General features: G+C 40.0%; 1 pseudogene; it reads right to left on the minus strand.

Moving 5' to 3' along the window:
• LOC147623262 (chlorophyll a-b binding protein of LHCII type 1-like) overlaps positions 1-4887 on the minus strand; it is a 74809-nt pseudogene extending 69922 nt beyond the window's left edge.
• Positions 4888-14837: the final 9950 nt, after the last annotated feature.

A 14837-nucleotide genomic window follows, 5' to 3' on the forward strand; every position in this document is an offset into this window, starting at 1 on the left:
CTGAAATGGCTTACCGTGATGAGTGGCGAGGGTTTGGATTACACCAAATTGTTTATTCGGACCTTGGTGTTCTACTGTCGCATGGACGGTGGCGCGCTCTTCCTCAGCCATTTCCAAGGTCGGTTCTTCACTTATAACACAGGCAGTTCTAGCAATTGCTCCTCCACGGCCTCTGCCACACGGCCACTGCCTCTTGCACCTTGGTGGGTAGGGGTTCCACGACCTTGATTTCCTCTGTTACCTTGGGGAAATGATGTTGCCATCTTGGGACAATTGGCTCTAAAGTGTCTCGGCTCATTGCATTCAAAACACAGAGGGCCTTCTCTGGAAGAAGCAGCATACGAGCGGGGGGCAAAAGAGTTGCCTTGTCGCCCTCTGTTGTAGTAGGGGAAATTCTGTTGAGGTTTCTTGTAGGGTTGATCTCTAAGGTTTGCCTCAGGGTAAGATCTCTTTTGATTCTTCGGTTTGTTAGCCTTCATTTTTGATTCTTCGGTTTGTTAGCCTTCATTTCTTTCACAAGGGGCTTTGCTCGTATGAGAGCATCCTATAATGTGCTTGGCCTCATTGCTTCAAGGAGGGAATCTAGGGGTTCATTTAGCCCTTGGCAGAAACGAGCCACTTGCTGGGAAGTAGTCACAGCTGGGGCATACTTCCGAAGGGTAATAAATTTGGAATAGTAGTCCTCAAGAGTTAAGCTGCACTGTCTAAGACTAAAAAACTCATTCGTCTTTATGGATTCATGGGATGGAGGAAGATATCTTTCCTTCACTGCCTGCTTGATGTCTTCCCACGTTTGAGAATGCTCGGTGAATTCCTTGTCACGGCACCACTGTTTCCACCAGCGTTTAGCATCTCCAATGAGGCGAAACTGTGCGAGCATAGACTGATTTGCTACTCCAGTACCGGCGGCAGAAGCAGAGAAATAATCGTCCATCGCCTCAATCCAGACTTCAGCATCCTTCTCAACCTTTGAACCTTCTCCTTTAAAGGAGGGAGGTTGCATTTGCTTGAGAAGGAGCTTCTTCTCCTGGGTATCGGTGTAGAGCGCATTGGGAAGTGGAGGGTAGTCGTCTTGGCCATCATTGTAAAAACAATTTTAAGATTACAAGATTCATATTTGCACAACGCTTAATTTTTGGAGAGTAAAACATTGAAATTATTTTATTTTCAAATATTTACAAGGACAAGTTTTATTACAAAGGTCTGAGACTAATATAATTAGTCTTATTTGACATCAAGGGGAATTCCTAGGCTTGACTATGACATAAGGGTAGAGCGGTCCACATAGGTGAAATATGGGGGTTCCGCTGTAGTTTCTAAGACTCTAAAAACTGATGGTAAGGGTGGTAAACTCTGGATTGGGGTAGATCCCAACACTGCTATACAGGTAAGACCTACATCACTTTGTCATACACCCAACGATCCTGAGGTATGCGAACCCCATCTATAGTCACCGAGGTGTCGGCCCTGGGGGTACCGACGAACCAAAATAAGCGGATCATCTTCAGCTTCTCAATCCAACGAATCCGCTTAAGGTCGGTGGTGAGGTTCCCAGTCTGATCTGCTCGGATGAAGAAGTATCTCAGCCCACGACTCGAGAAATCTCTACCCCATCCTCTCTGAATACGAGAGAAATGAGGGAGGGATATCTTCTCTAATATCTGCACCATGGTGTCGCGGAACTCGAAATTCAAGGAGTGACTAGCAGTCTCGAAGATGCATTGGAAAACTAGAAATTTGGAGTAGGCATCTTCCTCTTTCTACAATCATTCAAACATCAATTTAACTTATTTGTTTTAGTAGGATGTCTTTAGCATTATGTTAGGTAAAACATTTATTACAAAACAGTCCTTAAACTGTAATTCCTAGGAGCTAAACAAGCTCTGATACCAATTGTAAGGTTCTCCCCTTCTAAAATGGGAGAACACTTAAGATATTCCGCTAAGTCTTATCTTGGGAAAAAAATTTCCTATTCATCGACACCTTGACCCTGTAGAGATTCAAGGATACGATTTATAGGTATGACTTAGCTCTATCTCGCAGGGAGAGCGTGATTTTCTAAACATCAAATCACCCATAGGGCAATTGATCATAAATTGGACAGCTACTAGACTTGATTTCTAGGGACAACGCTTTTTTCCTCATCTTATGCAAGGCACAGCCGCCCGCTGACCTAGTCTTCTAGAATAGAGTTGCCCAGGAACCTAACTATCTAGCGTAGGCTTTCACTTAATCTGTTGGAAAGCTACCTGACTAATCGGGTCCGTAGGATGGTGCCGTCAGGGCATTCCATCCTCCCACTTTCCACCCTACTCACGCATCAATTTATTTTCTAATTAATCCTACCACACTGTTTGACATAAATAAACATATTCCTTAATTAAGGTTCTTTTTCATCACAAGGTTTGTTAAAACAGCCTTCTTACACAATACAATCATACCAAAGACAAGATGAAATTATATAAAAAGTTTATACATGAACCAATTCAATACAAGCCAAACTGGCTCTCTTATTCTTATTCTGCCGATGATCTAAAACTCGGCCTTCCAGCCTCTACATGCTGGGCAAAACCCTACGGGATCATACACCTCATCGTCGGCCCCGCTGGCGAGGACTCAAGCTAGCCTGTCGCCCTCTCAGGCTCCATCGCTCGATCCTCCCACCCTCTCAGGCTCCATCGCTCGATCCTCCCGTCCCTCAGAGGGATGTCTGCACACTAGGGTGGGCTTATTTACCGCACTAGCGTGAGCCCTCAGAACTAGGCAACCTCATAATCTCTCGCCTCAATCGGTGATCCTTATTCCCCCAAAGGTATGAGGGATACCTTGGGCCATTCCCGAGCTTTGCTAACGACGCCGCCCGACTACACACACACGGAACGGAGTTAGCGTTGAAGCCAAAAAAAACCTTGAATTCTAAAGATAACATCTTCAATGCAATTTACTAAATATTCATAATTCATGAAGATAACAATTTCAATGCAATTTATCGAATACAACATCACATAATTCATAACTTCATATAATTTTATATCATCATTTTAAGAGGAAAAGACACCATTCATTAACACTAATTTAAGGAAAATCCCTTCTTTTTAAAAATTAACCAAGCTAACCTGGCCACCGTTTCCTTGAGGGGCTTGAAAAGGGAGGACTAGAGCCGCCGCGTTGGGCGCATCTTCCCCCATCTCGTTGTTACGTGCTCCTCTTGAGGCAATATTTTGTCGCCTTCGAGATGAGGCCATCTTAGGCGTCGCCTTGTAGAGCTCGCTGCTGCGATCGAAACGCTTCAGTCGGATCTGAATTCTGAGCTCGTTTGATCACCGTATGAGCAAAAGAATATGGCGCACGAACCCTCGCTTGAGTCAAAAAACCCTTACTAAAGTCTACGCAAATGGGGGGGGGGGATTGTGAGATGTCCTTAAGGGCAAAGGCAAAAACGTGGAGAGGGCTGGGAGGAGTGGCTGCAAGCCTCTCTGTAAGTCTATTCACACGGGGGGGAGAAGAGTTAAGGACACGGGGGGGGAGAAGAGTTAAGGACACTAGCTCCTAGCAAGAGGGGGATGGAGGAAAATTGGCTTATCTGAAAAAAGGCAAATGAGGGGGTGTGAGAGGGGTGGCTGCAAGGGCGGCTGTACTTGCAGCAAGTACGCTACACAGGGACGGACGGCGGTACGAGTAGGGTGTACGCTACACAGAAATGCGTGCCGTCTGAGGGGCACCCCGGCGGGGGTTTATATAGCTGAGGGGTGAGGGTACGGGCGCTGCGTAAAGCAAGGACGAAAGGACGGTGTACCTTCAAAGGCTATGGATCAGTGGCCTGCATGGGTCTAGGGGAAAGGTACGGTGTCGGTTGTCTGGGAAAGGAGTGGTACGCATGTACCTTATCTGGTCTGGGGCAGCATGGATGTCCATGTAAGGGTATGCGTGGACCATACAGTGGGAGGCCATCCTTTGGTTCTTGGGCGGTCATTGTACGGGCACCCTAGTAAGTGTGTACGGACCAAAGTTTGGGGCGGGGTACCCAAATTTGGGACGCGCGTCTCGATTTGCGTGCCTGACCGCCCGGGGGGCGAAATTTTTTTTTTGTCCGGGAGGTTCTCTTGGTCGCAGGGGTTCAGACCGTTCGTCAAATCGGATGTGCGGTCGTGCATTTATTAAGGTTTAAAGGTCGCCGTTTTTTAACTAAAATGATTGAAATTAGCGTATAGGCTTGATCTGGTGTCCGTTTTGGATACTGTAAAATCCTATATTAGGGTAAAATCGCGCGCAAATTCCAAATTTGGGCTCAGAATTTGAAGATTCTAAGTAGAAATGACTCAAATAATAAAATCATTGATATTTATACCTTAAAAACTCATAATTACATGGACATTTCTTTATTAGTGAAGATGGGTACGTTACAACTTCCTAGCATGCCAAATCTTCAAGGGTTCTTCTTGTTATGAGGTTTCATTACCATGAAACCAAGGTGCAAAACATGTGGAAACTACCAAGGTTTCCATCCCCTTATTTGTTCTCCTTCATTGAGCAAACTACAAGCCATACCCCTTTTGATATGTTCAACAAGGACTACCATAGTAGCCCATTACTTGCTTTTATTGTAGCTAAGCAAGAACTTCACATCCTTCACTACATTGCGAGGACCGTAGGATTCACAAATCCCACCATAGCAACCCTTCACCATATGAGCATTTATTCCATGCTCAACACCAATAACGAGAGGCAAAATCCACAACAAACCAACCTTTCATGTTGCAAAAAACTACAATTTGTACCTTGATGATGAGGCAGCTTCCAAGACTTCAGCTTTGCTGAAATCTCCACAAAGCTGAAGTCTCCATTTTTCAACTTCCATGGGCAGCACCATAATCTCCAAATCTCCATGAGCATAATCTCTCTCCAAATTCAATACTAATGACAATGAGTGTGCTATTTTTTTCATAAAAAAATGAAAATAATTCTTAATCAAATGAACACATAACCAAGAAAACTATACATAAATATTCACCATGACTAAAAGCCTACCTAGCTCTAATACCATGTTAACAATCCTAATATGGGATTGATTATAGTGATAGACACAAGATTAAGGTGGGTTATACCACTCTAAAAACTCCATGACTAGAGAGAGAGAGATATTGTATACTTAACACAAGTTCTCTATTGCATTCACAATTAACTATAATCAATCCTAATATGGGATTGATTATAGTGATAGACACAAGATTAAGGTGGGTTATACCACTCTAAAAACTCCATGACTAGAGAGAGAGATATTGTATACTTAACACAAGTTCTCTATTGCATTCACAATTAACTATACAATGATATAGGTCTTCTAGCCTCATCCAAGTGGCACTCTCTTTTCCACTCTTTTGGTCATCAACACTCACACACCATACAATATCACATGTGGCATTCTTATTTTACCACAATATCTTGCACCTCTAGGATGCTTTCTCACATACAAACAACATTGCGATTACATATCTCAATATCCCCTCTTAATCGAGGTGTTCCATAACTCACCCATCACCCATATCAATGTAGCATTGCACAACCGCAATCACTACCTCTCATCAGCTTCATCTTTTGTGCTTGATTCAATCCAATGGAGTTGCACCTACAGTTCTCAAAGAATGGCTATTCATATGTTTATACAAACTAAACTCTTGGATGATTCATTTGACATGCATGGAAGGAAAAAATCCATGGTTACAATCTTCAATATGCAAGAGAATATTGATAACATTAAAAAAAAACAGCTTTGCCATGCTTCCTTTGAAGACCACTCTAAAATGTATGACTAGGTATAAATGTCTATATGTATGCTAGTAACTTGGAGTTTCTAATAAACTATTAAATGGAGGAAAAAAAGGCAAGCAACATGATATATATTCTTTGGAAGAGAAACAAAGACAAACTATTAAATGGAGGTGTGATCCTTGCTTTGTCGGAACCGTCAAGATTGAGTAGCATCGCATGAATAAAAACATCCTATTAATCAGCTAGTAAATCTAAAAGACCATGTTGATCTTGAGCTAGATCCACCATCAAAGGAAAAAAAACATACATGAACAAAAATATCCTATTAGTCAACTAGTAAGTTTGTATTGTCAAGCATCAATCACCTTCACAAAAAAAATTCCAGATGGTTTTTTTTTGTTTCGGCTCATGGGTAAAAATCCTCAATGTGTGTGTGTGTGTGTGTGTGTGTGTTCAAATGCATGCATGCATGTGTGTGTGCATGTGTTTGTGTGTGTGTGTGTGTGTGTGTGTGTGTGTGTGTGTGTGTGTACAATGCATGTGTATGTGTGTGCATGTGTATGTGTGTGCATATGTATGTGTGTACAGTGCATGTGCATGTGTGTGTGTGTGTGTATGTGTGCACGCGCGTGTATGTGTGTAATTGTGCATGCGTGTAATTGTGCATGCATGCATGTGTGTGTGTGTGTGTGTGTGTGTGTGTGTGTGTGTGTGAGAGAGAGAGAGAGAGAGAGAGAGAGAGAGAGATCCTAAAGCAAGGGCCCTTGGGTGGGGGATTTTATTCAACAACCAAGGAGAAAGAATTGCCCAATTGGCAAGAAACAAGCATGATAAGTAAGGGGGCTTTATCAATTTAACAAAGGGGTAGGGTATGTAAGGGGCCATTAGGTTATCAAGTTAGCAAAGGGGTAAGGTATGTAAGGGCCCAAAAGTAAGCCCCCCCTCTAACCTTCAAGCCATTGTTACAAACCTTGCCCTGCTAAGATGATGGCTCCCTCACATACTATTATAAAAATGGAAATTATTGAAACTATTGAAATGGTATTTTTGTGATGTGTTTTATTTATCATGGATATTTATATTTGATTATTTACCACATGGTTAGTGACTTACTACATGATGGTATTGGTTGCATTGTGTTGGGTAGATAGTCATTAGATATAATATTTGGCATGTGTTTTTGATAGCAGATCAGGAGAAGTAAGGCTAGTACATGTGACTCTTGAGGGTTTCCCATGCGTGCATATTTTTGGCAACACTATATTTATGCGACTTTGTATTTTTGTAGAAAATTTATGGCTGTTATTATGGTCGTCATGATTTTGTAGCCAAATGACGGCCAAGCATATGGGTTATTTACCCTTAGTAGGTTCATGGACCAATTTATTTAAAGTTATAGCAAGGTTCATGCATAAAAGCTTAGACTTTTCTATTTTTAAGAGAAAGGCCCAAAGTGGAGTGTAAAAACCGTTTTTGGCTTACAAGTAATGCAAAAAGATATCTAAATACACTTGCTTGAAAGCATGAGCCATCAAGTAAGTGGGGGAGATTTAACCCATTTTGGTATCATGTATATCCTTCTTCTTTATGTATTAGCAAGTTGGATATTTTTATGCTATGGTTTTGAACAAGCAATGAGAGAGAGAGAGAGAGAGAGAGAGAGAGAGAGAGAGATGGGAATTATTTTAATTATTTTTGTGTAAGAGGATCATCCCCAACTTGCAACAGTGGTAATCAGAGCCAAGGAGGATAAGTCCAAAACTTGAAGCGATGAAGAACCAGTGTGGACAAGGAGGTGAAGTGGTTGAAGGGCAAAAGGCCAAATCAAGCCTTGAAAGCTAGAGGTAATTTTATACATTGGTTATTGTCCAAAGGTCCATAGGAGGTGGAATACCATTTATGATTTTAGAATCCACTCAAAAATCCAAGAACATCTTTCTCTACACTAATCCTCTTCTTAATTGGGCACCATATATGTGGTTTGCAAGTGTAAGAGGCTTTAAATCTGCTCAAACATGATCAAAAGCTTCAATTTCACCCTCTGTAACAATCAATGGTTGTAAGCGACTCCAAATTGTCTAAAGTTATTTGCAAGGCTCATAATCAGTGATGAGTGCCAACCTCTTCATTATCAATTTTGGCATCCTTGTGGATCCTTTACAATGCATACAAACCTTTATTTTATAGTGGTCAACACACCGAAGCAACTTGGTCATGGTAGTATTATCTTTCTTCTTTGGCTTATACAAAGCAAAGTGAACCTCTACCTACATTCGGCACACAACATCATTTTTATCAACTTGATTGTGATTTGCATTGTGCAAACGAGGTAACAAATCTGCAATTTCATCGACAAATTTCACAATGAATCCTTCTTCAAGTGAAGATGATTTGCATATCGACAACACTCATGGCTTCACCAACTCCCCACTAATTGAGCCGACGCCCAATTAAAAGATTTCTTTAATCCAAGCTTAATTGGAAGAAGAGCAATAATCACATATGCATGTAGAATCCTTTTTGAAGCATGAGAAGTGCATTTGGGCTGAGGATTCTTAGGAGGATGACTGCAGCACCAAAATTCATAAAACAGCTCTTGATGTTCAACATGCACACAAGGAATCCAAGATAAGTCGTCTGCTCTTTCACTTTTGCAAATTTTGATAGCAAAAATATGACCACTCTATTTTTTCATGGTTAACCTAGTTTGATGATTATTTTGCAGATGAAAGTTTCTAAGAAAATGATAAGATCAAATGTGCTACTAATCACATAGTGGATAAGGCATATTTATGGGGGAATATATTGCGTCATACTACTGACAACGATTTTTAAGACAAAGTCAAGGAGTGCTTTTGCCACCCTAATTTCATCCTACAAGCATGTCATGCATGTAGCAAATTTTCTTGGAATGATTTGTGACATTATATCTCAGTATATTGAATGTTTTTGGCAAACTTTACTACATCTTTGCATGCTTGAGGATGTTCCTAATGATACTTTGTAACAAAAAGACAAAGATATTCTCGAAAAAGGTATATAAGAAGAGGTGAATATGTTCAAACCTCCTTTTCTCTATGAAGCTATTTCTCTAGCTCATGATGCAGAGGAAAAGATTCACTCTATCAGTAAATTTGTTCGGCCTAAGCAAGGTCCTCTCCCATACAATCAGCAATCATCTTTTGTGGGTAATAATCGTCCATTCAAGAAATCTTTTCAACCGAATCCTTTCACTTCAAATCGTACTAGTAATTTTTAAAATTCACATGCACCCACAATCAGGGATTTCACTGACGTAATCGAGAACATGTGAACATGTTAATAACATATGTTAGTAACACAAAAAATCTTGTGATCACATGTTATATTCACAAAGCTTTCACAAGGGCCTAAAAAAAATATCTTTGTCGGGCATAAAAAATCTTCTTAGGTGGCCACTGACCTGCTATTATGTGAAGATGGTAACATGAGAACATACGAATAGCTTATTCCCATGTGTAGCCAAGATTTTAAGGGGTTCCCAAATGGCAAGTGACCTGTTATTTTGTGAACGGTAACATGAGAACATGTGAATAACTTGTTCACATATGTTATCATCACAAAAAATCTTGTGAGCATGTGAATATTAAATCCCTGCCCACAATTCCCCCTAAAAATGTATTTAATGGGGCAATTTCAAAGCCAAATCTTGCAAATTCAAGCCCTAAGCCTAGTCACAATAGCACTCACAATGCTTCACCAACGACCCCTAGACGTGGTGTTATTTGTCACCATTGTCAAAAACTAGACCACATTGTAGTAAATTACTACTCCAAGTTACCACCTCCAAAGAAGCCAACTGCCCGCAATCCATTATATCAAAGAAGAAGCTCATGAGGCTAATTGTGGCGTCGCTCTATATTGGACCAAGGATACTCTTCATGATGAGTGATGAGGTTAATCAAGCTATTCCCTAATCTTTCCATCCATTATTGTGCATGAAAGGATCCATCAATGGTAGTCAAGTTTGTATGGTTCTTGATTTTCTTAGTCTTTAACAACATTTTCTTGGAAATTTTGGTGCATCCATGGAAAATATTTCAAGCTTGATGCTAAGAGCCATGGCAATGGTGATCTTGAGTGGTTGCCATGGCATTAGGACATGCTTTGGTCTCATTTTGGAGAAAATAGACCAATTTTGTTCCATTTTTTATAGGCGAACAAGGTGTGGCTAAATTTTGGTGTGCAATGGACAATGGACAAGGTTTGAGAGATGTGGACCTACATCTTCTACCCCAAACTTTGCCATGGCATTAGGACATGCTTTGGTCTCATTTTGGAGAAAATAGACCAATTTTGTTCCATTTTTGATAGGCGAACAAGGTGTGGCTAAATTTTGGTGTGCAATGGACAATGGACAAGGTTTGAGAGATGTGGACCTACATCTTCTACCCCAAACTTCTCCTTCACATCTTGGTTTGAAAATGGAGGCTTGGGAGTAACTAATCAATGCCATGGGAGCTTGAAGAGGTAGTGGGAGGTTGTTGGCAAGTCTATGTAGCCATGGGGATGTCAATTTGACACTGAGGGCCATTTGCTCTATGTGACTATTGATGACTTGCAGCCCTACTGGCTGCCTCCTTATTCTAATGTGTTTCTTTAAGCATTGAAGCTCACAATAGCCAATGCACATGTTGTAAGCCATTTGCAACTTGTTCACAGATCTCAATGCTTGCGTTTGCACAATTTGCTATGATTTTCTTGCAATGCATGCAAAACAAGTTGTGCCAATTATTCTTAGGGTTTCATGATAAAATTTATGCATAGTTGAAGCTTCTCTTATGCCAACATACTTGCTTCTATACACCATCTCATCATCTAATGCTTCCATACACCATCTCATCATGTTTGGCAAAAGTTATCAAATTCTCAAAATATTTGGGGCTTTTTGAAAAATTAGGGTTTATTCATGAATATGATGATGCTACTAAGTCGAAGCTATCTTTGCAGGCTTGGAGGTGCCTGTGTGGTACATATTACTTTAGACTAAAGTTTTATGGCCAAAATCACATTTCGGGCGCGTCTCGGTCTCCGTTATGTCACTACATAGTATTTTTCGATAGTTTCAGGAAGTTGTGGTTGAGAACTGTCTTTGGTCAAAATCTGGTTATTGCAGTGCAATAGTGCATTTTGGGAGTGAAAACAGTGTTAACACATGTATTGTTGACATTGGGTGTATGTACATGTACTTTGGTCAGATCTGGTGACCTACAGGTTGTGCTGAAGTACCATTGTTGCAGTAGTCACAGAAGATACTGCTGTGTTACATGTTGCATATATAAATTATCTGTTGAAGTTTTTTGATTGTTGCAGGAAAACATGTCTGACAGAATCAATCAGATTGTTAGTGCGAGAAGCTGGACAAAAATAACTTCCATTCTTGGAAGTTTATAATGACTAATTTCCTTATGGTGGGTAAAGGATTTTGGGACTATGTTGAAGGAGAAAATGAGGAGCCTCCTGGGTTGTTTGAAGAGAATGCCACTCCAGCAGACATAAAGGCATTCAAGGATTGGAACCAAGGTGCAAGGAAAGTCATTATTGGATTTCAATTAGTGTCACACAGACACAATGATAGGACACATACATGATGCCAACACTCCAGCAGTTGTGTGGTAGAATCTGGTGCAGATGTTCCAGACCAACACAAAGGCAAGGAAGCAGCTAACGCAAAAGCTGCGTATTGTGGAAAAGAAAAGCATTTCTATCAATGAGTATGCTTTAAAGATTAAGGGCATTGTTGAATCCCTTTGGTCCATCAATGTATCGGTGGAAGATGATGATTTGGTGAGTGTCTGTTTGAATGGGATTAGAGTACAAGCCATTCAAGACCTCCATTGCAGTCAAGGAGAATATTCCCAACTTTTGGGACTTGGTATCTATGTTGATAATAGAAGAAACGTTGCTAGGTGAGGACTCTTCTTCGTAATGTAAGAACACATCGGAACAGACTTTTTACTCTACTTCAGGTTGAGGAAGAGGTAGAGGTCATGGTCGAGACCAAGGTGGTGGGCCGACAAGGAAATCAAAATTCTGGACAACAAAAATCCAATGATTCGCAAACAGCAAACAATCATACAAAAGTGGAAGAGGCCAGTCTAGAGGCAGTTCTAGAGGCAGGGGGAACCACTACACAAGTTCTCAGGAAGAGGACAAGGTAGAGAAGGCCATGGACGTGGCCAAGGAGGTGGCCGAACAGGTAATCAGAATTATGGCCAGCAGAAAGCAACAACAACAATAGTCCTAGAATTCACAACAACAACACGCAGGTGGAAGAGGCCAATTTAGAGGCAGGGGGAGTCTGTAAGATTCCTCCCCCAGCCTTAGAGTTATACAGGAGTAAGAATCTCCCTTTCTGATCTTATAATTATTCTCTCTCTAAAATAAAAGAAAGATTCTGTTTTAAAAAAAAGGAAGAACCTTTTTCCTGAATACTTCTCAAGAGTCCCACCTGTTTTAAGGATTCAAAACAACGAGTTTAGAAGTGAGAATCGATGTTTTGAATATCAAGGTTTTGGTCTCGAGTACGGCCCAAAAGAAGTTCTTTATCTCTTGGGAAGTATAAGAAGTTATCTCCCAGATATTGTGGACCAAAGAAAGTAGGTGATTTAGCTTACGAACTTCTTTTATCTCCTCATCTCAAAGTTCTGAATGCCTTCTATAGAAAAATGTGCCAAACCCAAATCATGAAAAGACGGTAAAACTTCAGTGGCAAGTTACCGTTGGCTTCTAAGTTACGCTAGCTCCTTCCTTTATATAAGTCGTAACTTTTACTTGTCGTTCACAGTAATCTTACTTCCATCGATCTCCTTTCTTTCTTAATCTCCTTCATGGCTTGGCAACAAGAATTAGTTTTATCCATAATGATTCCTCACCTTCAAGATGCAAGTGAGTCTGTGAAGAAGGATTTTATAGAACAGTATGAGCGCTCACTTTTTCCTCACCTAGGAACTTCTGTAGCACAGACCAAATGGCGGACCTATCAAGACATAACTAGGGTAACACCCTGGGGTCAGCAGCACTTTCGTAACAATGTCCGCTTGGCCATGGTTATCGAAGCCTTGGGTTTGGGTCCTCGATACTACTGCGTCATGAGATCAAGACATCTTGGGTTTTCTGAGCGGGTCTTCTTACTTGCGTGTTTTCTTCCTCATGAGAAGATATGCCTTTACCCCGTTTTTGGCTTACCTCTCAGAGGTCCTTTTGTTAGAACACCTCATACCACTGAGATAGGCGCAGCAATAACCCACAGAATCATTCCCACAGATGAGTTACCTTACACTTGTGCAGCTTGTGAGGACTGCTTTTGTGACCATATGATGGATGGGCTTATGGAAGTGTAAAGAGTTCCTCTATCTTTACTGTATAAGTTCCTCTATCTTTACTGTATAAGTTCCGAGAATGAATAAAGTTTAAATCTTGTTCGTATTTTGAATCTTGCTCTCTTCAAGACTTATCTTGGTGGTTAATCTTGATTAAAATTTTTCTCTAAGTCTCATATTCGTGAATCTTGCGAAATTATCACAAGTTGCGAGATGAGGACATCTCGCGTTTTTTAAGTGGGGTAGAATGTAAGATTCCTCCCCCAACCCCTTTTTGATGTCTAGTATCTTCCCCTGTAATCAACCCTCTTCAGAAATATAAAGACCCTGTTGCTAACTATTTTAACCTAGAGAGAGGAAAATTATTGTAGAGAGAGAATATTCAGATTTTGAATATTTTTGGATAGAAAAATATCTCTTATAATTCAGATGAGTTCCCCTGAAACAGAAATTCAAAAAGAATTTTTCAATGTGCAATTGGAATTAATTGGAAATAGGTATAAAGAACCTTAGTCTAAGGGTCTAGATTTTCAGAAATCTTTAGACTATGGTCCAATTAAGGTTCCTATGGGCCAATAGCATCAATCCATGTGTAGGGAAGAGATAAATCCAAATTTGTAAAAAGAAGATACCCAAAAATGAGTAAATGCTCACATAAGGTGAAGAGTTGAAAATGTACAAGGTTTATTAGTAAAAAACTATGAGCAATATTAAAATGATTCCATTATGACACATATGTAAGGAAGGGGAATTCTTTAAAGGAGGTGCATATTTCACATAAGATGAAGAGTTGAAAATGTACAAGGCTTATTAGTAAAAAACCATGAGCAATATTAAAATGATTCCATTATGACACATATGTAAGGAAGGGGAATTCTTTAAAGGAGGTGCATATTTCACATAAGATGAAGAGTTGAAAATGTACAAGGTTTATTAGTAAAAAAAACTATGAGCAATATTAAAATGATTCCATTATGACACATATGTAAGGAAGGGGAGTTCTTTAAAGGAGGTGCATATTTCACATGCTTGAATGAGTTTTAAACTCATAAAAATTGAGATATTTCATCTCTCCTCTCTCCTCATTCAAGTCTAGTTCCAAAAAGTTAGCTTAACTGACCTAAAAATGGTCAAATATTGACCAAACTGATTTAGAAAATTCTAGAATCAGTTTGTTTGGTTAGGAGCTCAATTTTTCCTATAAATAGAAGCCTCCCCCTTGTTGAAAAATAGATAGTGTTTATGCATCGTTACTCTACTCCACCTAAGCCAAGAACTGTGAATTCATTTAATAATTCACTAGTTTTTGGAGCTTCCCTCTTTCTTCAATCCCCATTAGTGGCTCCATCAACATACTTAACCAATTGATTGGTTGGGGGCCTCTACCGTGAACAAAGAATCAAGCAAGTTGTAAGGTAATTAGTGAATATTGATCTTTCTATAATTTCTCAATGTTTCTCTCTTCTCAACCCCTCTCAAGCTTGAGAAGTTTAATTGGTATGGTTTTTTAAAATGCTATTGAAGTTTGAATAGTAGTGAAGAGTTACATAATTTAATAAATGCTATTGAAGTTAATTTTCATTTATGTTTAAATTCTAATGATTTTTATGTAAATTCTCTCTCTCACTCAAGAAATGGTCATACTCATGATCCGTTCTCAATCCAAATCAAGCTTTTCATAAAGCTTTTCCTTAACCCAAGATTAAG

The sequence above is a fragment of the Cibotium barometz genome, chromosome 27, assembly GCF_041138505.1.
Source record: "Cibotium barometz isolate CiBa-2024 chromosome 27, ASM4113850v1, whole genome shotgun sequence".
NCBI classification, from domain to species: domain Eukaryota; kingdom Viridiplantae; phylum Streptophyta; class Polypodiopsida; order Cyatheales; family Cibotiaceae; genus Cibotium; species Cibotium barometz.